Here is a 26,805-nt window from a genome sequence, read left to right as displayed (position 1 = left end):
TTTCCAGAGGACAGGTTATTTATATTTAGCAGAGGGTGCAGAACTGCATGCTCGCAGTTGATAGCAATCCATCAAGGTAAAAATACTATCACTGTGACCAGCACTGTATTTAAATATAAATCCACATGGAGTTCCATCTGACTGAGTTCCATCTTGGACTTTTGGGGGTGCGATGGTCGAGCATCCTATTTGACTATGGCAAAGGTAAACTTTCTATTTTCCTTCTTGACCTGTCTGCAGCCTTTGACATGACTGGCCATACTATCCTCCCCAACACCCTTCCCACTGTTCTCCAGCTCAATTTGACTACTCTCACTTGGTTCCATTCTTATCCAACCATAGACAGTGAATCACTTGCAATAGTCTTTTGTGTGGTCTGGTACTGTTACCTCTGGTGTCCCTCAAGGATCTATCCTTGGTCTTCTCCTATTTCTCATCTACATGCTGCCCCTTGGCAACATAATTCAAAAGTACAGCATTAGTTTTCACATGTCGGCTGACAACACCCAGCTCTCACCAGCACCTCTCTCAATTCCTCCGATATTGCTAAATTATCAGATTGCTTCTCCGACATTCAGTGCTGGATGAGCAGCAATTCCCAACATTAAATATTAGGAAGACTGAAGCCATTGTTTGCGCTCACCCACTTCAAATTCCATTCCCTAGCTATGGACTCCATCCCTCTCACTAATAAGTCTGTGATTAAGCCCCTTTGCTCAAAGTTTTGGTGTCACATTTCAGGCCATCACTAAAACTGCCTATTCCCAGCTTTGTAACACCACCTGACTTTGCTCTGATCTCAGTTTGTCTGCTGTTAAAATTCCCATTCATGCCTTTGCTACCTCTAGACTCGACTGCTCTAATGTGCTCATGGCCGGTCTTTCACGTTCTGCTCCTCGGATTCCCCCCCCCCAAAACCTGTATTTCAATTTTCACTAGGTTCAGATTCCCTATTACCTCTGTGCTCAATGACTTGCATTGGCTCCCAGTTAAGCAGGGTCTTGAATTGAAAAATCCCCTCGTCTTTCCAAATCTCTCCATGGTTTTGCCCCTCCATATCTCTGTAATCTCTACCAGTCCCACAATCTTCAGATATATCTGCACTCCTCTAATTCTGGCCTCTGGCGCATCACCATATTTTATTGCTTCACTATTGGCGACTGTGCCTTCAGTTATCAAGTCGCTAACTCTGGAATACCCACCCTCATCTCGCTTCCCTTGCTTTCCTCGTATAAGATGCTCCTCAGAACATACTTTTTTGATCACACTTTTGGTCATCTTACCTAATATCTCTGCATGCGGCTCAGTGTTATATTTTGTTATATGCCTCAACGTGTTTTATGATGTGATATGGACTATACAAGTTGTTGCTATATTGCATCAGTCAAGAATATGATGTATCTGCCGAATACAAACTTTTGCATAGTAACTGTGCCAGGTAGCTGATAAAGGCAGATTTTAGGTTTGGTAGTTGTCCTTTCATACATAAATTTGGTGTCTAGCCTAATCGGTGACAAAATTATGAGCTCGGGTTTTCGTCCGCCTGTCTGGTACGCAGAGCTAGGAGAAATCCTGGCTCTCCAAACCTGATCTTTAAAAAGGGCTGAAATAATACTGAATGTTAAAAAGGGGTGTCAGATTTTCAGTCTAGTGAAGCAGGTTGAAGTAGGATTCAGGGAAGGCAACCATGGAGCAACTGAGGCTGCTGGGTACAGAAGCGGGCTAGGTGGGAGACCTGCCTCCGAACTCCGGCACGGTGTCCAAAATACAAAAAACCCCAAATAAAAAGTAAAACGTCCCTCCAACCCTCATCACCAACCCCCCCCCCGCCACATGCTCCCCATGCTCCATAAATGGGACCTCATTCTCTGTACCCACCCCCAATTTCCCGGATACCCTTCATGCCCCATTTATACCTCCTATGAAAACTTAACAACTCCATAGCCCCCAACCCCCACCCTTTTCTCTTTCATGTACCATGTCAACTCATTTAGTATCCACCATGGGCAGACCTCAGGACTTCCTTCACATCAAAAATTATTTCATTCACTTAGAAACGATTAAATAGTTCAACATAGCTTTTAGCAATCTTTTTCAGTCATGTTAAATCAGGTTCCTCAGGTTCACCCTGATTAAAAATGCTTATTTTTGGTGATGAACCCATTTTCAGCTATATTAATAAAACTCCACCAGGTCACCACTCTCAAGTACTTCAGGAATGCTTTTCAAATGGAAAACAAATACACTCCATTTTGCTGTCCCACTGCACTGATTCATGGAAGAATTAAGTATCTAACCAGTACAGTTTCAAGCGCCTTTTAGGCATAATTTATTCATTGCATCCAAATGGAAACTCTACCCTACATCTTTTCTCTTTAATAAAGCTGATGGAAGTTATTTCTTGTCACATGGATTCCTCAAGTGAAACACTAAGTGTGGATGAGGTAAATCTTTCTTCTATTCGAACTGAAGCCAATGCCGGAATTCCCCAGTACTTATCCACACTCAAAACTTTGAAGCCAGAGGGCAGCACGGTGGCGCAGTGGTAGCACTGCAGTCTCACGGCGCCGAGGTCCCAGGTTCGATCCCGGCTCTGGGTCACTGTCCGTGTGGAGTTTGCACATTCTCCCAGTGTTTGCATGGGTTTCGCCCCCACAACCCAAAGATGTGCAAGGTAGGTGGATTGAACACGCTAAATTGCCCCTTAATTGGAAAAAATGAATTGGGTACTCTAAATTTATTACAAAATAAAACTTTGAAGCCAAGCGGTCAATCATCCATGATTAAAAACACGGTGGGACTGATTGCACAGAATGCCGATGAGCAGTGCCCTGTAAGATATTTAGAAATGTATTGATCACGTACAAATTATATTGACATCTAGAACAAAGCTCTGTACCCTGACCAGTTTCCGCATCAATTGATCTGTGGCAGTCACACATTGATGAATGTTAGATAAGAGTTTCATTCAGTGGAACTTTAAATGCATTTTAAAAGGACAAATCCTGGTGACACTTAATTTTCTGTTACCAGTTTCATTTTTTTAATACACACTTTTTTTTAAACATTAAGTGTGCAAGTGGCTTTACATCACATCATTATATCTACCATGATTCTAATATGCGATGAATAATCAATTTTGTTTTCAGGCTTTTTTGCTACTACACATTGAAAAACAATTATGTGGGGATGACCTCTTGTGTGCCAAACAAATTTGTTCTGATATTTGTATTGTAGATTGGTGTGCAAGATCTGTTTATATATAAAACATTTTTTTCAAGAAAGTGTTGCTGTTTGCTTGCAAGCTATCTGAAGGAAAGTAGATCAGCTGTTCTTACGATAATGCCCTTGTCACTGCAGTTGTAGCACGTGATTCATACTGGCATGTTCAGAGTTTTAAACTAGTAGCTCACAAGTGCAGTTCAGAAGTTGTAGATTAATTACCTTATGGTCTGATACAGGGACAACTTCAAATAGCAATATCCATGAGTGGTGGTGTGCTCTGTGAAATTAGCTGCTATATTTTCGTTCTCTTATGCCCACTGCTACACAAGTATGCTATGTAAAATGCAGCCTGGTTTCACCAGCATTGAAATAATACTGAATGTTAACAGCAACTGTAAACGAGTGGAAAATTTTTTATTAATTGAATCTCAATAATAGGGCTCTCAGAAAGGCCTCACACAATAAAACAACGCATTAAATGGTAAAATCAGTAAAGACGGTAACAGAATTTGTTACATATTTCTTGCGTTCTTTGAAAATAATGTTTCGCCTAACCGGTCTATTGTAGGATTTTACTACAAATTTACTAAATAGTAAAACTGATCCAGAACATAAATTTTCAATTGGGTTTGACACGGGGAGAACGTGCACCCTCCGCACAGACTGTAACCCAAGCCGGGAATCAAACCTGGGACCCTGGAGCTGTGAAACAACAGTGCTAACCACTGTGCTCCCGTGCTGCCCGTGGAAGGGTAGGAGTTCTAGCTTTAAAAAAAACTTTTGCAAATTTCATACTGGGCATAAATTTAAGGTAAGAGTCTTTTAACTAAGGTTGTGGCAGGGGAGCTCAGTCATGTTATTATGATCCCAGACCAGACCCCAAAACTGGCTAGGAAACCGGACCGAAACTCCAATATTTTAGTTTATTTGGAAGACTGCGCAGAAAGAATGATTTGCTCCGGGATTGATTACATGAAGAAATAAGGATTTGGTATTTTTAAAACGAAACTTTATTAGGAATACAATATTGAACTCTAACTTCACAACCATAATAAATAGTTTACAATTACCTCTTCAATACAACAACTCAATCCCCCATTAACAACAAGAAACACACAGCTCTCAATCCATCTTAAAATCAGCATGGCATAGAGAAATATTTGCTTTATAGAACAGATGTGGCTCCTGTTAGAATCCCTTCAGACTCTGGCTGAACATCTTCATAAACCTGGTTCAGCTGTCATGTTTCAGCTTCTTCCTTGTCCTCAAGACAAGACTGCGCTGCTTTAAGTATTATTACTCTTTTTCTAACTATCCTGTGAGAAAATTGTGGATTAAGTGTCACAGACAGAGCAGACTTACTCCTCTCCAAGGCTTTTCCCAAAATGTCTCTTTGCATCCCTGGGCTCCAACCAGCAATGATGTCATCGCCCCAAGCTGAAAACAAACACTGCAGGCCGAAAGCACATTAACTCTCCAGGCATTGCCTTCGCCCAGACTGAAAACCATATTGCTCTGGTCAATTTCACCTTCTGGCTCCTAAAAGCTCCTGCGCCCTGCAAAACAAAAACATGGCCACTGCAGTCAAACACACTATAACCCCAGGCTTTTAATCCTTAAATTGTCCTAATATTTAGGGGCCAATACTAAAATCCTCCATTCATCACACTCTGTTGCACCGCCTGCAGCATGTGGGAACTCATAAACACTTCTTGCAGTCTGGGTGACCACGTGTGCAGGAAGTGTTGCCAGTGTGACCAACTGGATCTCTGGGTTTCAGAGCTTAAGCATTGGCTGGAGGCACTGAGGTGCACCCATGAGGCTGGGCGTTACATGGACAGCACGTTTTTAGATGTGGTCACCTCTCTGCTTAAGGAAGTGCAGTCAGAGAGGGAATGGACGGCCACCAGTCAGAAGAAGGGAGGCAGGCAATAAATTAGAAAAGCCGCAGAGTACATCTCACCGAATAACCATTATTCTATTTTGGAAAACAATGGAAGTGATTGTTCCAGTGGGGAGTGCAGGCAGAGCCAAGTTCATGGCATTGTGGGTGGCTTAGCTGCAGAAGGGGAGAGTAAGAGTGGAAGAGCAATAGTGGTAGGAGATTCAGTAGTGAGGGATGCAGATAGGCATTTTTGTGGCTGCAGATGTCCAGGATGACATGTTGCCTCCCTGGTGCCAGGGTCAGGAATATCACTGAACAGCTACAGGACATTCAGAAGGGGGAGGGCGAACAGACACGGCCATGGTTTACATGGGTACCAATAACGTAGGTCCTGTAACTGAAATATAGGAAGTTAGGTAACAGATTGAAAAGCCGTACCTCAAAAGGTTGTAATCTCTGGATTACTCCCAGTGCCACATGCCAGTGAATATAAGAATAGGAGGACAGAGCAAATCAACAGTGGTTAAAGAGAAGGTGTGGGAGGGAGCGCTTTAGATTCCTGGATTACTGGGTTTCTTTTGGGGAAGGTGGGACCTACACAAGTTGGACGGGTTGCACCGGAAAACGGCTAACACCCTTGCGGGGAGTTCTACCCTGTGGGGGAGGTACTTAAACTAATTTGGCAGGGGGATGGGATATGGAGTGGAATGGAGGTAGAGCAGGAGTGACGGACAGCCAAATATAGAAGAAAGCCAAGTCAGTCAGTCTGAAAGGCAGAGAGATTATAGACAAGTTAAGGCACAATGGTATGGTAAGGCTGGCTGGCATTTATTCTAATACAATGAGCCTTGAGAGTAAGGGTGTTGATTAATACATTGGAATATGTTATTGCTAACACAGAGACATGGTTGAGGGAGGGGCAGGTATGACAGCTCAATACCCCCACAACCCAGTCTAACCTTCGACATTGAGGGGCAATTTAGCATGGCCAATCCACCTAACCTGCACATGTTTTGACTGTTCGAGAAAACCCGAGTACCCGGAGGAAACCCATATGGACACAGGGAGAATATGCAAACTCCACACAAACAGTCAGGCAAATCTCTGAGAAATGTAAGAATAATAGGGTCATAATCGAAGGGGGTTTCAACTTCCCCAATATTAATTGGGATAGTCCAAGTGTGAAAGGCTTAGAGGGGGCACAATTCTTAAAATGCATCCAGGAGTACTTTTTACATCAGTTATGTAGAAAGTCCTACAAGAGAGGGAGCGGTGCTGGACTTAGTTTTAGGAAATGAAGATGGGCAAGTTGTAGAAGGTTCAGTGGGTGAGTATTTTGGTGACAGTGACCATGACCAGCTATGTGTAGGAAAATCTACATTAGAACATTGGGAGTCATTCAAAAGAAAATAGAGCACAGGCCAAAATGTTCCCGTAAAAGTGAAGGGTGGGAGCAACGGGTCCAGGGAACTTGATGTCAAGGGATATTCAGAGTTTAGATAAGGAAAGAAAGCAGGCTAATGGCTCCAAACAGCAAAAGCGGTGGCACAGTGGTTAGCACTGCTGCCTCCCAACGCCAGAGACCGGGTTCAATTCTTACCTTGGGCTACTGCCTGTGCGAAGTTTGCACGTTTTCCCTGTGCCTGCGTGGGTTTCCTCCCACAGTCCAAAGATGTGCAGGTTAGGTGGACTGGCCATGCTAAATTGACCCTTAGTGTCTAAAGGTTAAGTGGGGTTATGGGGATAGGGCGGGGGAGTGGGTCTAGGCTAGGGTGCTCTTTCAGAATGTTGGTGCAGACTCGATGGGCTGAATGGCCTCCATCTGCACTGTAGAGATTCTATGATCTATGATCTAAGAATATAGAGTGTGCAGAAATTAGGAGACCAAAGCGGAGACAGGATCAAACACGATGGGTAAAATAAAGGACAATCGAAAGGCGTGTGTTGTAGAAGTATATTACAGGCAGGAGGATAACCAGGGAAGTGTAGGGCCCATTAGGGACCAACGTGGCAATCTGTGTGTGGAGGTGGAAGACACAGGAGAGGTTCTTTGTTCACTGGAGTGAAGTACGATATAGGTACAGAAAGCATGGAGGAGGACTGTGATGCACTTGGACAAATTAAGATCGAGATGGAGGCGGTATTAACGGTTTCATCAGGCTTTAAAATGGATAAATCCCTAGGCCCAGATGAGATGTATCCCATGCTGCTATGGGAGGCAAGGGAGGAGATTTCAGAGGTTGCACGGTAGCTTCAGGGTCCCAGGTTCGATTCCTGGCTTGGGTTATTGTCTGTGTGGGGTCTACATGTTCTCCTCGTGTCTGCATGGGTTTCCTCCGGGCACTCCTCCCACAAGTCCCAAAAGACGTTCTGGTAGGTAATTAGGACATTCTGAATTCTCCCTCTGTATACCTGAACCGATGCCGGAATGTGGTGACTAGGGGCTTTTCACAGTAACTTCATTGCAGTGTTAATGTAAGCCAACTTGTGACAATAAAGATTATTATTTTAAAAATTGGTTTAGTGGTAGGAGGCAAGGGTGACGGTCAAAGGTTAATTTTGTGACTGGAAGCCTGTGTCCGGTGGTGTTCCACAGGAATCAGTACTGGGTCCCTTGCTGTTTGTAGTGCAATGATCTGGATGTGAATGTAGGGGGTATGATCAGTAAGTTTGCAGATGACACAAAAATTGGTGGTGTGTGGCAAATAGTGAAGAGAAAAGCTTTAGATTACAAGGCGATATAGACCAGCTGGTTAAATGTGCAGCCAGTGGCAAATAGAATCTAGAATTAAGGGAATAGACAATGAATGGTAAGACCCTAGGAAGTACAGAGAAGTAGAGGGTCCTTGGTGTGCATTTCCACAGATCCTCGTAGACAGCAGGACAAGGTAGATAAGGTAGAACAAAGAACAAAACAGCACAGGAACAGGCCCTTTGGCCCTCCAAGCCTGTACCGGAAAGTTAAGGTGTATGGGGGGGGGTGGGGGCAGCATAGCGGCGCAGTGGTTAGCACCGCTGCCTCAAGGTGGCGAGATCCCAGGTTCGATCCTGGCTCCGGGTCACTGTCCGTGTGGAGTTTGCACATTCTCCCCATGTTTGCGTGGGTTTCGCCCCCACAACCCAAAAGATGTGCAGGGCAGGTGGAATGGCCACGCTAAATTGTCCCTTAATTGGAAAAAAAGAGAGTTGGGTACTCTAAATGTAGTAGAGCTTTTCACAGTAACTTCATTGAAGCCTACTTGTGACAATAAGCGATTTTCATTTCGTTTCAAATTTATTTTAAAAAGTTTAGGCATATGGGATCCTTGCCTTTAACCGAGACATAGAATACAAGAACAGGGAGGTTATGATGGAGCTGGATAAATGCTGGTTAGACCACAGCTGGAGTACTGTGTGCAGTTCTAGTCGCAACACTATAGGAAGGAAGTGATTGAACTAGAGAGGGTGCAGACTCACCAGAGTGTTGCCTGGGCTGGAGCGTTTTAGCTATCAAGAGAGATTGGATAGGCTGGGGTTGTTTATCTTGGAGAAAAATGGTTGAGGGGGCATCAAATTGAGGGGTATAAAATTATGAAGGGCATAGATAGGGTGGATAGAAAGGAACTTTTCCCCCAAGCGAGGGGGCCAATAACCATGTGGCATAGATTTAATGAGGTTTATAGATGTGACAATATATTTTTCCACCCAAAGGGTGGAGGGAATCTGGAACTCACTGCCTGAAAGGGTGGTAGAGGCGGGAACTCTCAACATTAAAGAAATATTTAAATCAGCACTTGAAATGCCATAGCATGGGCTATGGGCCAAGTGCTGGAAACTGGGCTTAGAGTATATAGGCGCTAGATGGCCGGTGCCGACATGATGGGCCAAAAGGCTTCGTTCCATGCTATGACCATCTCCAAAGTCATTAGATTTATATCGCTTTTGCCTTTACTGACTTGTCCACCCATTTTTTCTATTGGCTCAGTTCTATTCCTACCTTCATCACAATGGCATTGCTTCCAAATATTTATTACTGCTGTCAACATGCAGTTACAAAAAACTAAATCTTCTGTTGTGTCTCTCGACGTTCAAAAGTAAAATGGACTGGAACTCAGTCCGTGGGTTTTGTTGACATTTGGGGACCATTTTGAGCTCATGGCGTCATTCCCCTTTAATAAAACAGAGAAGTGCAACTCTCACATATCCGTGCAAATTACTCATTTCTCTACCAGCTCATTCTAGTCTTGGAGAACACAAACTCCAAATATCAACACACTGACGAAACCCAGCTCTACCTTCTCAATGCTGTTGTTGCCACAAAGGAGGGGAAACACCATCAAATGTTTATGCTATTTAAGGAAAAAACTCAATGTTGAGTCGGAAAGATCTGCCAATTAAAAAGGGAAAAATAAGAACAGTGAACACTTACTGAGTTGACACTTTTTGGAAAAACAGCTTCCACTTCTTCAAAATTTCAAACAGGCACAAGAAACATTTTTAAAAAACCAAAACTACTATTTTATCTGATACTGATAGCTTCAGGAAATTATTTTCTTGACCACAGCCTCTCACAAAACTGGGGCTTAGACTTGGACTTAATTAACCGAAGGCGAACCCTATGCTCCGAGCAACTTTCCAGCACACATCAGCACGGTAGCATTGTGGATAGCACAATTGCTTCACAGCTCCAGGGTCCCAGGTTCGATTCCGGCTTGGGCCACTGTCTGTGCGGAGTCTGCACATCCTCCCAGTGTGTGCGTGGGTTTCTTCCGGGTGCTCCGGTTTCCTCCCACAGTCTAAAGATGTGCAGGTTAGGTGGATTGGCCATGATAAATTGCCCTGAGTGTCCAAAATTGCCCTTAGTGTTGACTGGGGTTACTGGGTTATGGGGATCGGGTGGAGGTGTTGACCTTGGGTAGGGTGCTCTTTCCAAGAGCCGGTGCAGACTCGATGGGCCAAATGGCCTCCTTCCGCACTGTAAATTCTATGATAATCAGCAGCATTTCCTGAGCTGTTTCTCTTTAGCTTTCAGCAATATCGGTTTCATTGTTTTTCAAAATTAAAGGAAAATACCTTAAACATTTATCCAGGTAAAGATAGTGTTGACCTGCTTTAAAACAGAGAAGATGTGCATGTTTGTGTTATCTGTGTCAGAGAAACCGTGTGAGACAAAAATCTATTTGACACATGGGCCGGGATTCTCCGGTATCTGGCGGGTGAGCCGTACCGGCGCCAAAGAGTGACGTGAACCACTCTGGCGTCGGGCCACCTGGAAGGTGTGGAATCCTCCACACATTCGGGGGCTAGGCCGGCTCTGGAGGGGTTGGCGCCGTGCCAACCGGTGCCGAAGGGCCTCCGCAAGTTGGCGCATGTGCAGGAGCGCCAGCGTGTTCCCAGAACCACTGGCATGATTCCTGTGCATGCGCAGGGTGTTTCTTCTCCGCGCCGGCCATGGCGGAGCTTTACACAGTCCAGCGCGGAGGAAAGAGTGCCCCCACGGCACAGGCCCGCCTGCAGATTAGTGAGCCCCGATCGTGGGCTAGGTCACCTAAGGGTATATTACGGCAGATGGCCAAAGGCTTTATCAAACAGGTAAGGCTTTACGGAGTGTCCTAAAGGAGGAAAGTAAGGTCGAGAAAGGAAGAGGCATAGGAAAAGATGCCAGAGCTTCGAGCCCAGGTGACTGAAGCATGGCCACCAATTGTGGGACAATTGAAATCGAGGCTGCTTAAAAGGTAAGAATTAAAATCCCGAAAGACGTGCTGTTAGGCGAATTGGACATTCTGAATTCTCCCTCTGTGTACCCGAACAGGCGCCGGAATGTGGCGACTCGGGACTTTTCACAGTAACTTCTTTGCAGTGTTAATCTAAGCCTACTTGTGACAATAAAGATTATTCTAAAGGAGTCCAGAAATCGGGGAGTGTTTTGAGGCTGGAGGAGATCATGAAAATCGGAAGGGGCAAGGCCATGGAGGGATCTGAAAAAAGGCTGATAATTTTTAAATTACAATGTGTTTGACTGGGAGCCAATGTAGGTCAGCAAGCACAGGGGTCCTGTCCAGGGTGATGGTGACTTGCTGCGAGTTAAGATTTAGATTAGATTTAGATTCATTGTCACGTCGTCAGAGGTACAGTGAAAAGTATTGTTCTGCATACACTCCAGACAGATCGTTCCATACATGAAAAAAAGGATAGGACATGCAATAAATACACAACGTAAATACACAGACATTGGGTGAATGGAACGGTATGGTGGCGCAGTAGTTAGCACTGCTGTCTCACTGCACCGAGGACCGAGTTCAATCCCGGCCCGGGGTCACTGTCCGTGTGGAGTTTGCACATTCTCCCCGTGTCTGTATGGGTCTCACCCCCACAACTCAAAGATGTGCAGGGTAGGTGGATTGGCCACGCTAAATTGCCCCTGAATTGAAAAAAAAAGAGAATTGGGTACTTTAAACTTATTAAAAATTAAAGAAATAAAATAGACAGCAGGTGAAGCATACAGAGTGAAGTCCTACACAGTAGAGAAGATGCATGGGGAGACCAGTTCATTCCTTCAGAGGGTCATTCAATAGTCTGATAACAGCAGGGAAGAAGCTGTTTTTGAATCTGTTAGTGTGTGTTCTTAGACTTTTGTATCTTCTGCCTGATGGAAGAGGTTGGAAGAGAGAATATCCTGGGAGGGAGGGTTCTTTCCCAAGGCAGCGGGAGGTGTAGACAGAGCCAATGGATGGGATGCGGGTTCACGTGATGGACTGGGATGTGCTCACGACTCTCTGCAGATTCTTACTCTTACACAGCCCCCCCCCCCCCACAAAGTCTCCAGCTCCTCCCGTCCACTGCCTCTTGTAAAACTCCTCCTCCCAACCTCGGTACCTTCCCCCAACTTTCCAGGCTCCGATGGCCACAACCCCTCCCCCACCTCACTCCCATTCACTCGCCAACTTAAACCAGCCAGCGTGTAGGCCCCCGCCCAGGTCCCTTTCCCCCTTGCCCGGCCCTAGGAAAGCCCAAAGATCCCCTTTAGGCACACCAACCCCGCATATCCACCTACACCCCAAAGAGCCCTCATTTTGAGTGAAAGTCCCGTCCCTTCCCTTGTCCAAATATATACAACATTGGCTCCTTTAGCCTCTACACCCGCGCGCAGTGATACAAAAAAGAAGAAAATACAGTCAGGAGGTTACATCGGCACATGGCCATTCCTCAATTTGTCAGTTCTGTCACAGTCCTTCTGCTTTCGCAAACTCCTCCGCTGCTTCCGCCGTTCCAAAATAAAAGTCCCTGAGCTTGTAAGTCACCCTCAGCTTCGCTGGATATACAATGCCGCACCGCACCTTGCTAATGTACAGTGCCCTCTTCACCAGGTTGAAGGCAGCCCTCCTCCTCGCCAGCTCCACCGTAAAGTCCTGGTATACACGTATACCAGCTCTAGCCCACTGCACCACCCGCTTCCGCTTGGCCCAGCTCAGGACCTTCTCCTTCACACTGTACCTACGGAAGCACAGAGTCACTGCCCTTGGCGGCTCACTCGCCTTTGGTGCAGGCCTCCACGACCGATGAGCCCGATCCAGTTCATATCGGGAGGGATCCTCCCCCTCCCCCAATAGTTTTGCCAGCATCACGGCAAAATACTCAGTCGGCTTCGGTCCTTCAACTCCTTCGGGCAGCCCCACAATCCTCAAATTCTGTCGCCTGGATCTGTTTTCCAGGTCTTCCATTTTTCCTCGCAGATCCTTGTTAGTGTCCATCACCTTCCGCATCTCTGTCCCCATCGAGGCAAGTTGATCACCGTGCTGCAATAATGTCGTCTCCACTTCCTTCAGCGCCTCCCCTTGCTCTCACACCTCCGCCACTGCACTCGCCACCTCCGTCCTCACCAGGGAAACCGCCTCCTCCACCAGCACACTCAAAACCTCCCTCATCTCCTTCCTCACCGTCTCCATGCATTTCGCAATCTGCGCCAACTGCTTTTCGAATTCCGCCGCCATCACCTTAGTTATTTCTTCAGCCGTAAGCAATGCACCTCCCCTGGTGCTCCAGCCTCCATTTTCCTTGGTGACCCCGCGGTGACCTTTCCACTCCCCGACAGACCTGCAGCTATTTTTTTAACGGCCGTTTTTTTGCTCACCCTCGACATTTTTCTTTTTTTTTCTGTGCCTTCACTGTGCCCCCTCCCTGCCTTCTCCCTGCTTCTGGCGTCTCCATGGACCCTGGGACCGGGCTTAAAGCCCCGAAAATGCCGTTCCCGAACGGGAGCCCTCCATTGTGCGGCCGCCTCCCGCTCGCCGTCACCCGAAGTCCCGCAATACGTATTTAGAGGACATTTCAGTTCATCCACCTCTGGGTGTTGGAGAGCTAGTCTAATAATTTTAGCAACAATGGAGGAATTAATAACGGTGGTGGTGAAATATATCTGGGAGCCCCCAGAATATATGTGAAAACGAGCTTTGTGCTTTTCAAAGATGTCGCTGAGGGGCAGCATGTCGATAAGAACTAGGAGGGGATCAAAGATTGAGACAGTGAGAAAGAGAATGTGAGTGAAGTAAAGAGGCAGAGTGAGTAAGAATGAATACAAGCGTATGTATCTATGTGCGAGTGAGATTGTACCTCAGACATTTATATCCAGTGACCAATCACAAAACCGGAATTCAATGCTTGCAGAAATCTCTCAGAACACAAATTGGTGCCGTCAGAAGCTCCCCTACAACTCTTGTCAAATCCATGCTCTCCCGATCGCTTCACTGCTGACAGGTCACAGAATGGAATGAACCAAACTCCAAAAACCATAGGATCCATCTCCAGTGGTGCCGAGTGATAGGACTTTACAGTAACCTGCCAAATTCAACACCTCCCCAAGCCCTATGTCAAACACCAGGAATTGCACCCTGCCGACCACGCTTATATATCAGGTACCACTGTCAAATTGGTACGTCTTGCAGACCATTTTCCTGTACACCCTCCGCTCTACAAGTGGCAGGAGATAAAAGATTTGCATTTTCACAGGGAACGGTATTCAATTTTCAGCATCTTCCAATTCTGATTTTCACGGGTAAGACTACGTTTCAACAAAATAGCCATTCACAATCAACTTCAGAGGTGATTATAGATGCTTTAAGTCTGCGCAATTTTGAAGAAAACACGTGGAATTTAAAAATAAGTGAAGTTATTTTAACAATCTAATAAATTGACAAAACTGTTATTCCACGAGCACAACCATTATGAGAGTTAAGTTCAAGTAGTCCTCAATTTTAACATGAGGAGATGAAAACAGAATATTATCATATCAGTAATAGTGATTAGATGAAATGTGCAAAGTATTATCCCTTGGGAGAGCAGAAGTAGACTGTCATAATTGAATGCTATTTTATCAGTGAGCTCGGCAGTACATCTCTGGTACAATACTCTCTGGGACACTCGGAATGACTGTGTAAACAGAACAATGGTGGCATTGGTCATGATCAATTTTAACTTGTATTCATTTCTTTCTCAGGAGCAGTAAGGAACAAGGCAAAAGTATACAGGTGGGAAATCAAACAACTTGCTCCAGCATGAACGGACTATGGTTTCTAGGACAAGGTGAAGGATCATATTCAGTTTGAGTCGGAAGGAAACAATTCCAATCGATATGCTAATATATACATGTTTAAAGTGCAAATTTAATTATTTTTAGAAAAATAATTCATTTGACAGAATATATTATTTCATTCTGCCTATGTTGCCAGGATATTTCAAGCTCATATAAATGTTTTCCTTTTTAAAAAAATAGTTTACAATTCATACTGACAGCTAAGCATCTCAATAATCCAAAGTGGCCTTGTATAAAAATGTTCAAACACCTAGCCTATTAATCACTAATAGCAAAACAATAATGTAATAACTATTCATAGACAAGGGCAGCAATTTGCATTCATATTGTGCCTCTAAAATAACTCCAAGCTTGACAGATAGGGAACATTAACAGTTGGAACTGGGAGAAGAATGTTGGAAGAGGTGATTGCAAGCTTTGTTAATGAAATAGATTTGGAGAAGACCTTTTAAAAGATTAGATCTGTTTCTAAGGGCCTGATTAGCAATTTATGGGCTGTAGACATGTCAAAAAGGATAAGGGGGGTGATTCTCCCATGCCGCGCCATCTGGGAGAATTGCTGTGCACGCCAGTTTTTCTTGCCGCGCCCGTCCGACCCCGTTCCGCCATTCCCCCAACCGGCGAGAACGACGTCATCGAGGCCGGCGCAGTGCATGCCGGCGAATCTGTCGAGCAGGCAGTAGAGGCTATCCTCCCAGCCCCCCGCTATTCTCCGGCCTGGATAGGCCGAAGTCCCGACGGCATGACCCCAGGTCACGCTGTCGCCATTCACCCCTGCTAAATAAATTCGTCAGCCAGTCATGCTGGCTGATGAAGCGGATGAGGGAGGTGAGTAGGCGGACCCATCCCAGGAGGCAGGAAGTTGCATCCACGGCCGGTGATGGCGGGTGGGGGTGGGAGGGCAGTCTGAAGCGTTTGCCGCGATCCCCCATTGGGGGGGGGGGGGGGAGGAGGAGGTTTGGGGGGGGGGGGGGGGGGGGAGGGAGAAGGGGTTCATGATGTATTCACAGCAACCATCTATGTTCGCCACCGTGGCGGCAGCGGCAGCCATGCAGATTGGCATTGGTCGCGGGCGAGCCAGGCTGCTCAGTGAGGATGCTGCAGAGGCGGATGCAGCAGAGGGAGTTGCTGCGGAGGGCCTCGTGCCAGCCGCTGCTGCTGCAGGCCATCACGCCTGACAGGTCCCAAGAGGAGGCGGAGGGTGCAAATCAAATCCACGTCGTCGGCCAGGAAGAGGGCGGTGACTCCGATCCTGATGGGGCACCAGGGGAGGAGCACAAGCAGGTGGTCGTGCCATGGCGGCGGAGGCGTCCCATGTGCCACCGTGTCTACTGGGACCTCATTCCCTTCAAGGACCTAACGGAGGCGGCATGCAGGAGGAGACTCCGATTGAGCCATGAGACGGTCGGCCATATATGCCACCTAATGGCGCACCTGGCACCACGTGGAAGGGGGGGGCGGGGAGGACATGCCATCCCAGTGAGAGTGAAGGTCACGGTCGCCCTGAATTTTTTCGCGACCGGCTCCTTCCAGTCGCCGAGCAGGGACCTTTGTGGAATCAGTCAGACACCGGTGCATCCGGGCAGTTACCAACGGCCTTTATGCCGTCGCGGGACGATACATCAATTTCCCGGAGGACCATGTGCACCAGGCTGCCAGGGCCGTGGAATCCGCCTCAGTGGCCGGGATCACAATATGAATGCAAATTGCTGCCCTTGTCTATGGAACAGGGCGTCGTGGATGGGGTGCACGTCCACCTGCGTGCACCGACGCGGAACAGGGACGTCTTCCTCAACAGGAAGGGGACATATTCGATGAACGTCCAGGTGATATGCGACCACGGAATGTGAATAATGCACGTGTGCGCCCAGCGTGCATGACGCCTTTATACTGGCGCAGTCCTGAATCCCCGCAAGTTTCGAGGTTCACCGCCCCCGGATGAGGGGCTGGTTGCTGGGCAACAGGGGTTATCCGTTGCTAATGACGCCTATACGGAGGCCACAGACCAACGCGGAGACCCGCTACAATGAGGCCCATGCTGCAACCAGGGGGGTCGTGGAGAGGTGCTTCGGCCTCCTTAAAATGAGATTCCGGTGCCTGGACCGCTCAGGAGGCGCTCTGCAGTACGACCCCGACAGGATCGGAAGAATCGTCGTTGCCTGCTCCATCTCGCAGCACATCGCCCATCAGAGGGGCGATGTAATGGAGGAGGAAGAAGCAGGTGAGCCCGATGAGGGCATCAACTCTGAAAATGAGGATGATGAGGAGGAGAAGGGGGAGGATGGGAGGGCGGCGGGGCACGGACACCACCGGGGTGCGGGATATGGCCGGGAGGCTGCACGATGCCACCGGCTGGGACAGCGAGCACATGAGGCACGAGCCGTTGGTCGCCACACGTTTCGCACACCAGGGGGAGGGCATTGTTGTTCAGGGCACTCAGACCGTTGACCGCGTGCACAGGCACCACCCAGCACCCCCCTCACCCACCATCACACAACCCTACCCCACACAGCACTACTCTCACGAAGCCCTACACCTGCGGCACCTCGTTATTGTCGTTACACTTTTACTTTCGTAAGCTACTGAATGTCTGACTCATGGCCATATCTGAACACCACCACCTCGGTGTCCCCTTTGTGCGTCACGGACACTCCATCACATTTCCGTGTGGGGCAGCGGGCGTCGGAGCACTGAGGACAATGGCGTGTTTGGTGTCGGGGATGGGGGCGCACACCCGGACTCACCCTTGCAATGATTTTCGAACACCATTGTCACCAGGCAACCTCACGTCACCCGCCAGGCACCTGACATAGGACAGACGCATGTAGGTTTGGTGTAACAACTTTAATTGTGACATTGAAAACACGTGCCCTAGGCCCGATTACTAATCTGCGCCCTGCACCCGTGCCAACTTACTACGTGTCTAACCTTTTGGCCTTACGGGCCCTACCACTAGGTCAAGGTGTTTCCCCAGACGGTACATCAGGAGTGGAGGCGAACTGCTGAGAATCCTGCCCTTCGACGTGGCTCCCCGTCGGCATGCGCTTCCGGGGGTGGCCCAGCCTGGATGGGCCAGGCTGCTCGGCGGGCGAGCTGGATGGCGTGTTGCCACCCTCCTCTGCCCGCTGCCCATCAGATGCACCAGGGACAGGACGGAGGGAGTCCGAGTGTTCCGGTCCCTCCCTTGCTGGTGTAACCGGGACGGACAGCGGAACATCCACCTCCCTCTGGGAGCCTGTTGGCCCCCGGGCCACTCTAAGGGACGGTGGTGCGCGCGGAGGAAAACCCCGTTGCACCACCGACACCTGGCGCTGCCAGTCCTGGAGGCCTCCTGTGGAATTGACCAGGGTCTGAACGTTCTCGGCGATGGAGCGGAGGGAGTGCGACATCCCTGTCAGGGACCGCTGGGTCTGGGCGACGCCATCCATCACATGGACAAAGCCGCCGATGCTCTCAGCGATGGCCTGCTGGGACAGGGCCATGGCCTGCTGAGACTGGGCCAGACCCCGGAGCGCGGCGGCAATGTCCATGTGGCTCTGGGACATGGCTGCCTGTGAGTGAGCAGCCCTGTCATGGGCCACGGGTGACGCATGCACACTAAGCCCACGTCCTGAAGAACCTGACCCATGCCCGAATCCGTTTCCCCCATTGCCTCCATCGCAGACGCCACCCATGCGGTGTCGGCCTGGGTGGCAGCCAAGACCGGCACCACTCCCTGCTCGTGGACGAGGATGGACTCCTCCAGCTGAGTCTGCAGTTGCCGGAAGACAGCAGTCACCCCGTTATCTGGTCCCTGGGGTTGCAAATGCATCGGGTCTGTGGGTGAGCCTGGAAAGCCCAGGAACCTGGGAGCCGTCTGGGCAGCAGCTGGGTGCTGGGCCTGGGCTGCCCTCCGACTGTCCAGCCCCTCAGCTGCTCCTACCTCCACCTGCTGTACCGGTTCGGCTGCGTGGTGCGCATCAGCCTGTGACCCAGAAGCCTCGTCACTTACTTGCCCAACCGAGGTGAATGTATCTGCAATGGCTGAAGTGGTGGGTGACAGCAGTGCCGCGGCCGCTAGGTCCTCGTCTGTGCCCAGGTCTGGGGTATCCTGGCTCGAACCTTGGCCCGTGCATTAAGACCTCGGCCCATGCCAGGTGCCATATCCCTGTGCCTCGTATGTCACAATGTCCTCTGTGCATCATTGTCCTGAGGCGCTGTCCTGGCTCGCTGTACCCTCGTCGCCTGTCTCACTGTCTTGTGTGTCATGACTGTCTATCCTGACGTCTCGTTCGGTCCTCTGTGCATAACCCCTCGGTGGCCCGGCCCCAGAGGAGGACCCTCCTGCCCGTGATCCTTCCCCTCTGTCCCTGTGGCCGGAAGAGGTTGGAGCTGGATGGCGGCGGTTAACCGAGCAGTTCCACGGCGGTGCTGCTCTGGCCCTGGAGACACAGTAAGGCACATTTTGGTAGACACGCGGGGTCGTATGTGAGGGGGTGGAGGAGGCAGTGTGAGGTTATGGACTGTGGGGGGGGTGCAGTGTCAGGCGGTGGGATGTGAGGGTGTGGACTGTGGGGGTGGTGCAGTGTCAGGCGGTGGGGTGTGAGTGTGTGGACTGTGGGGGTGGTGCAGTGTCAGGCGGTGGGGTGTGAGGGTGTGGACTGTGGGGCTGGTGCAGTGTCAGGCGGTGGGGTGTGAGGGTGTGGACTGTGGGGGTGGTGCAGTGTCAGGCAGTGGTGTGTGAGGGTGTGGACTGTGGGGGTGGTGCAGTGTCAGGCAGTGGGGTGTGAGGGTGTGGACTGTGGTGTGGTGCAGTGCCAGGCGGTGGGGTGTGAGGGTGTAGACTGTGGTGGTGGTGGTGATGTGCCCCACAGCGCTGACCGCCATCCCGACCTCTCGCCATCTCCGCCTCACGGTGCTGCACGGCTGCCGGTGTCCAAGTCTCGGAAATAGGATGGTCCGGCGCTCCTATACAGCGCCTAGAAGTGCCTCCAGGTCGCTGTCCCAGAAGCGGGGAGCGGCGCAATGGGGCTCATCCATCTCCGACTTTGGTGTCTGTGCCGATTCGCGCACTTCCTCTTACACAGCGCGGCATCATCCTGGCGTCGCACGATGACGCCGCTGGTCTTTCGCCACGTCCACCGCATTTCTCACGGCGCCGCTGCTGGCCCCTTTTCTGCCACTGAATCGGTCGCGGCGGGGGCCTGATCGCACCATTGTGAAACACGACGACGTTCACGACAGCGCAGGCACTTAGTCCCACGATCGGAGAATCGCACCCGATAAGGAGAGAGAATTTACACAATCTCATGTCACATTAGGAAGTAATGTGCCTTTGGTGAGATCTGTTTTAGCACTGCGGCAGCGTAAAAACCTGATTGGAAGATTCAAACGTGGAATTTGCAGGCCAGGTGGGCACAGATTTGGGAGGTGACAATATGTTCAAGACTTTGGAGAAGAAAGGGAGGTTGGAGATGCCACAGTAGTTCGCAAGAACAAGAGGGGTCAAGGTAGCAAATACATTTTCACTTGTGGTAGAGACAAAAACTGAGGGCCATAAATATAAATTAGACCCTACGTTAAGTTGCGAATTCAGGAGAAACGTCTTTAAGAGTGGTTAGAATGTGGAACTTGCTACCACTAGGAGTAGTGAAGGTGAATAACAGATGCATTTTAGGGGAAGCTGGATAAACACACAAAGAAATAAATAGATTATGCTGATAGGGTGAACAGAAGAGGGGTGGGTGGAGGCTCTTGCAATGAATCTTAGAAATCCCTACATGCTGAATGAGGCCATTTGGCCCATCGCGTCTACACTGACCCTCTGAAAGAGCGCCCCACCTCGGCCCATTCCCTGACCCTATCCCCGCAAACCCACCCAACCTGCAGATCCCTGGACACCTAGGGGCAATTTAGCATGGCCAATCCACCTAACCTGCACATCTTTGGACTGTGGGAGGAAACCTGGCACCCAGAAGAAACCCACACAGAAACAGGGAGAACGTGCAGACTCCACACAGCCACCCAAGGCTGGAATTGAACACGGGTCCCTGGCATTGTGAAGCAGCAGTGCTAACCATTGTGCCACTGTGCCATGCACCAGCTGAGCCAAATGGTCTGTGTCTGTGCTATACATTTTACGTAATTTTATGTAAACTTGGAACAACTTTAATAATTTGTTACGGTAAACTCATAGAACATACAGTGCAGCAGGAGGCCATTCGGCTCATCGAGTCTGCACCGACCCATGTAAGCCCTCACTTCCACCCTATCCCCGGAACCCAATAACCCCTCCTAACCTTTTTGGATGCTAAGGGCAATTTAGCGTGGCCAATCCACCTAACCTGCACGTCTTTGGACTGTGGGAGGAAACTGGAGCACCCGGAGGAAACCCACGCAGACACGGGGAGAATGTGCTGACTCCGCACAGACAATGTCCCAGCGGGGAATCGAACCCGAGACCTGGCGCTGAGAAGCCACAGTGCTAGCCACTTGTGTTGCCCCCCCAATTTTTTTAAATAGGATTTACAGTGCAGAAGGAGGCCATTCAGCCCATCGAGTCCGCACCGGCTCTTGGAAAGAGCACCCCACTTAAGCTGACGCCTCCACCCCATCCCCGCAATTCAGCAACCCCACCTAACCTTTTTGGACACTAAGGGCAATTTAGCATGGCCAATCCACCCAACCTGCACATCTTTGGACTGTGGGAGGAAACCGGAGCACCAAGAGGAAACCCATGGAGACACGGGGAGAATGTGCAGACTCCGCACAGACAGTGACCCAAGCCGGGATTCGAACCTGGGACCCTGGAGCTATGAAGCATCTATGTTAACCACTGTGCAACATGCTGCCCAAATGATCAAGTTAAATATTTTATGAGTCTTGCCTGCTGGGGTTGGAGGCAGGTTGGGGTTGGAGGCAGGTTGGGGTTGGAGTTGGAGGGGAAGGGAAGGGGGAGGGGGCAGGTTGGAGGGGAAGGGGGAGGGGAAGGGGGAGGGGGCAGGTTGGAGGGGAAGGGGGGAGGGGGCAGGTTGGGGGGGAAGGGGGAGGGGGCAGGTTGGAGGGGGTGGTGGGGGGGGCAGGTTGGAGGAGGAGGGGGGGCAGGTTGGAGGAGGAGGGGGGGGTGGGGGGGCAGGTTGGAGGAGGAGGAGGGGGTGGGGGGGGCAGGTTGGAGGAGGAGGGGGTGGGGGGGGGCAGGTTGGAGGAGGGTGGGGGGGGCAGGTTGGAGGAGGAGGGGGGGGTGGGGGGGGCAGGTTGGAGGAGGAGGGGGGGAGGGGGGGGCAGGTTGGAGGAGGAGGGGGGGTGGGGGGGGCAGGTTGGAGGAGGAGGGGGGGGAGGGGGGGGCAGGTTGGAGGAGGAGGGGGGGAGGGGGGCAGGTTGGAGGAGGAGGGGGGGGTGGGGGGGGCAGGTTGGAGGAGGAGGGGGGGTGGGGGGGGCAGGTTGGAGGAGGAGGGGGGGGCAGGTTGGAGGAGGAGGGGGGGAGGGGGGGGCAGGTTGGAGGAGGAGGGGGGGGTGGGGGGGGCAGGTTGGAGGAGGAGGGGGGGGTGGGGGGGCAGGTTGGAGGGGGGTGGGGGGGGCAGGTTGGAGGAGGAGGGGGGGAGGGGGGGGGCAGGTTGGAGGAGGAGGGGGGGAGGGGGGGGCAGGTTGGAGGAGGAGGGGGGGGTGGGGGGGCAGGTTGGAGGAGGAGGGGGTGGGTGGGGGGGCAGGTTGGAGGAGGAGGGGGGGGTGGGGGGGGCAGGTTGGAGGAGGAGGGGGGGGTGGGGGGGGCAGGTTGGAGGAGGAGGGGGGGGTGGGGGGGGCAGGTTGGAGGAGGAGGGGGTGGGGGGGGCAGGTTGGAGGGGGTGGGGGGGCAGGTTGGAGGAGGAGGGGGTGGGGGGGCAGGTTGGAGGAGGAGGGGGTGGGGGGGGCAGGTTGGAGGAGGAGGGGGTTGGAGGAGGAGGGGGTGGGGGGGGCAGGTTGGAGGAGGAGGGGGGGGTGGGGGGGCAGGTTGGAGGAGGAGGGGGTGGGGGGGCAGGTTGGAGGAGGAGGGGGCAGGTTGGAGGAGGAGGGGGGGGTGGGGGGGGCAGGTTGGAAGAGGAGGGGGGGGTGGGGGGGCAGGTTGGAGGAGGAGGGGGGGGTGGGGGGGGCAGGTTGGAGGAGGAGGGGGGGGTGGGGGGGGCAGGTTGGAGGAGGAGGGGGGTGGGGGGGGCAGGTTGGAGGAGGAGGGGGTGGGGGGGGCAGGTTGGAGGAGGGGGGGTGGGGGGGGTGGGGGGGCAGGTTGGAGGAGGAGGGGGGGGTGGGGGGGGCAGGTTGGAGGAGGAGGGGGTGGGGGTGGGGGGGCAGGTTGGAGGGGGGGGTGGGGGGGGCAGGTTGGAGGAGGAGGGGGTGGGGGGGGCAGGTTGGAGGAGGAGGGGGTGGGGGGGGCAGGTTGGAGGAGGAGGGGGTGGGGGGGGCAGGTTGAAAAAAAAAAAAAAAAAAAAAAAAAAAAAAGTTAAATATTTTATTGGAAGTTCAACCTGCTTTTAAGAAGTGTTGGGATAGCATTATAGTTTTCATACTGTTACACCACTGTGTTCAAGTGATTTTATTCATTGAAATACAAACCATATTCCACATTTGTCGTCCCGGAACAAAAGGTTTGTCCAAGACTTAACTGTTTATTCCAGTGATGATTTGAGGAATAGAGAATACGTGCAATTCAAAAGTATATTATTGAATGCCAAATTATGCACAAGTAAAAATATTTCAACATACTATCAACCATAAATTACAACTTGTGCGAGCATGACAAGTCACAGCATATACGTCAACCAAATGTATAAGACCATCTCATTTTGTTCAGCCTCCAAAGTCATATTTTTGCATATACTCGGCATGTAAATATATCCCCCCTTTTATCCAGAACATGTTCCCATTGGTGTTCAGCCTTAATTTCACACCTCACAAATGCAGGTTTTACTTGCCATTACCTTATAAATGAGCACATGGAATCAAGCATACGATACAGGTTATGTTGTGAAAATGCATGGTTAAGACACAGCCATGCTTTGCACCAGATGCCAGTGATGTTTCAAAATGGCGACCACTCAATCCCAGGTCAGCGGTTCACTTCTATCCTCGACACGCAAGTCAATCCTCCTGTTTTTGGAGGCATTTTTCAAGGTTTCAATGGTCGACTTGCCAACAACTACAACAACAATAACCCAATTATGTCATCACTCATGCAACTGATTTGGAATCACACAGAATGTGACAGCTAGGATCCGGTTAACATACATGTTGTGTTTTGTTTTTCAGCTGTCATTCACTGACACATGCCAGGCATCCACTACAGATTTCTAACATGTCTTAAGGTAATTAAATATTTGTGCGAGAGGCTGTCAGTACGAATCTGCGTCCAATGATTCCCATGATTTTCATTTGCATTGTGATAATTAAGATTTGCCAAATAGGCCCATGTTTGGAAGAGTTATTTAAATACAAGGTTAACTCCTCAAAATATCACTGAAAAGGCTATGATGAAAATTATGCCAATGTTGGCTTAGGAACACAGAAACAGGGTGGTAAATGTTTGCAATAATTTCTGGCAATTAAAAAAAAATACATTTTTCAAAGAATATGTAAGGGATCAAGAAGTTCCAGATTGAAAACCATATCAAATATTTTCACGACGATAGCTGACATCGAAGGGACCGAAAGGGATGCTGGGGGAATAAAATTAGTTTTTGGGGGAAGTGAGAAAGAAAGAGGGGAAGTGAGAAAGGAGGGAGAAAGGAAAGAAGGGTGAGAGGGTCAGGTAAAGGTAATGAAGAAGGTAGAGACGGAATGATTAGATAGCACTTACATAAATCCAGCATCTCAAATAGTTGACATACAACGAGGCGAACTGTTGTGTAGGCAAATTAGACAGCCAATTTTTACACAGCAAGTTCCCACAAACTGAAAATAGGATGAAAGTGCAAACCATCTGGGGTTTTTTTTTTTTTAAGCTTAGCGGATGATTGGAAAATGTTGACTGGGACACCAGCAGAGCTCTCTGAGCAAGCAGACAAGAACCTGGTTTAACACATTCGTCAGGAGATGGCATCTACAGCGAATCATCACTCTGCACCTTTTGCGACTTTGACTCATTAACCGTCTGACTTAGAAAAGAAAGCATGACTAAGTGAATCAAGTTACAATTAGGGCTGAAGAATAAGGGGGACCCCAGTGACAAATCGGGGAGAAAGAATATGGTAAACAGGTAAACAGTTAAATAAAATTTGCAGAGTGACATCCTGATTACTTAGCATTGGGTAACCATACAAATAACAACGGTTGAATGTCCAGTTTCTGGTAACTAAACTGATCTCAGCCAGGATGGAAGTAGGGGCACTATAATTGGTACTATATTGAGAGGGGGAAAATAAGCCACTGTTCCTGCTTTTTATTCAATACTTACTGATGTATATCTATGTGGACATAAGGTGAGGTCAGTTATTAACCACAACAGTTGTCTGGCTTTAGGCAAAACAGAAACCCAGCAATACAGTCTAGGTTCCGCATCATGCTTTGGAATTTTTTAATAATTTGTTTGTTCACAGAAATAAATTTGAAATCAAGTCATGTTTCTTTGTACTTCAAAAGCAAAATATAACATTTTTTGTTAAATCCCCACATGCTGCAGGCATGGAAAGTACGCATTGAGGCTGAATTGGCTAGTTTGTGGAATGATGCAGTGAAATGATACAATGAAGATCACCTGTCCCATCTCAGGCACATTAGCCAGAATGCCCCTCACAGAGGAATTATTTGCTTTATCCAGTTTGGATCAAAATATAGTCATTACCTGCATGCACCTACAGAGATCACCACATCTCCCCCTTTTTAATGTGCTACAGCTTTTCTGTATGGTGTAACGAAAACTAAACAAACATAATGAATTAAGTCAACTGGGAACAGATAAAACAAGTAACGCGGTGTACAGAATGGGATGATATTAATGACTGTACAAAGTCAATCAACGTTTAAAAAGTCCAATTCTAATGAAAAACTTTGAGTCCAGACTGTATGCGTTTGATCAGGTGGGTTGATCCTTTCGCTGGTCGTTGAGATGGCAGTGTTGATGCCGCCATGTCGTTGTGACCGTCAGTGTTTATGTGTGTCCGTGAGGACATGAGACATCGGAATGGTCGAAGTAAGTTGACGCTAGTAGCGGACTTTCTTTTGTGCTTGCAGTGTTGACCCCATATGTCATCTATTTTGCAAGCTGGGTTGGGTGATTGCTGCGGCGCAGACACAAAATCACGAGATCTGTTGTTGTTGTGGTTCTGTTCACTGCTTTGATCAACAGTGGGTAGTCATTTAATGTCTGCTGCTGGCTGCTTATACAAGGCAGATAGACCGTCATAGTCTTCCTCGTTCACAGCTGTCGCTCCGGAGTCGTCGCTTGTGGCCATTCTGGAGCCTGTCAATGAGCTCGCTATGGAGGCCGGTATCACTCCCTCAATGGAGTCAATCTGTGCTCTCTGCGTGGCGTCGCCTTCTGCTAGGATATATATGTGGTTGTCATCCATTCTGTCAACGAGCTGCCATGTCGTCATGGTACTGGATTCTCCCACCATGAGACTCGTATGGGACTTGGCACCCATGTTGCTGCTGCAATGACCATCAGATCCGGAGAACTGATCCATGGCTGAGTGGCATTCGTCAGCGAGCAAATCATCGCTTCTTGTCAAGGATGTGTCATGGTGCTCTATTTGTCCAATGAGGAACTCATCCCCTGAGTAATCATCATCAATGAACAAATCTTTTGCTATGGATTTGTCATTGTGCTCTTCTCTTTGGGTGTTGCAAACGGTGTGTTTCAGGGTGCTGCGGCAGTGATCTTTAACGGTAAGTGGAGGCTCGAGCTTCATTCTGTCGCTGGGGGAAATCATTTTTTGTTTTGAGGCTTTAAACCCCTTTTTGTTCACTTTCGGGCACTTTGGATGAGGCGTGGTAATGTAAGGTTCCTCCGTTACTGTAATCGTGTCCACACCGTAGGAGTCATAATAGGCAAGGTAATCATTTTCGGACAGGTAATCACTGAATATTGGTTGGCGGTCCATAGATGCCATGTTCCGAACGTTGCAGGGTCTTAGTTGTTGTCCCGTGGAAGTCATCTGTAGCACAGCTCGACATTTGAAGG

General features: G+C 49.5%; 1 protein-coding gene across 7 annotated transcripts in view; it reads right to left on the bottom strand.

Moving 5' to 3' along the window:
* Positions 1–26,805, bottom strand: part of mark1 (MAP/microtubule affinity-regulating kinase 1) — a 323,583-nt gene that overhangs the window by 144,373 nt on the left and 152,405 nt on the right. The window contains exon 4 of one of the 7 annotated variants that reach the window (XR_011947840.1): positions 4,588–4,781. The exons of the other annotated variants lie outside the window; for them this stretch is intronic. The gene's annotated coding sequence lies outside the window, so the exon portion shown is untranslated. The remainder of the gene's footprint in view (positions 1–4,587; positions 4,782–26,805) is intronic. 7 annotated transcript variants of the gene reach the window in all.

This window comes from Scyliorhinus torazame, chromosome 1 (assembly GCF_047496885.1).
Source record: "Scyliorhinus torazame isolate Kashiwa2021f chromosome 1, sScyTor2.1, whole genome shotgun sequence".
In the NCBI taxonomy this organism is placed as follows: Eukaryota; Metazoa; Chordata; class Chondrichthyes; order Carcharhiniformes; family Scyliorhinidae; genus Scyliorhinus; species Scyliorhinus torazame.
Note: the sequence above shows the minus strand (reverse complement) of the source record. Positions and strands in the feature narration are given on the sequence as shown.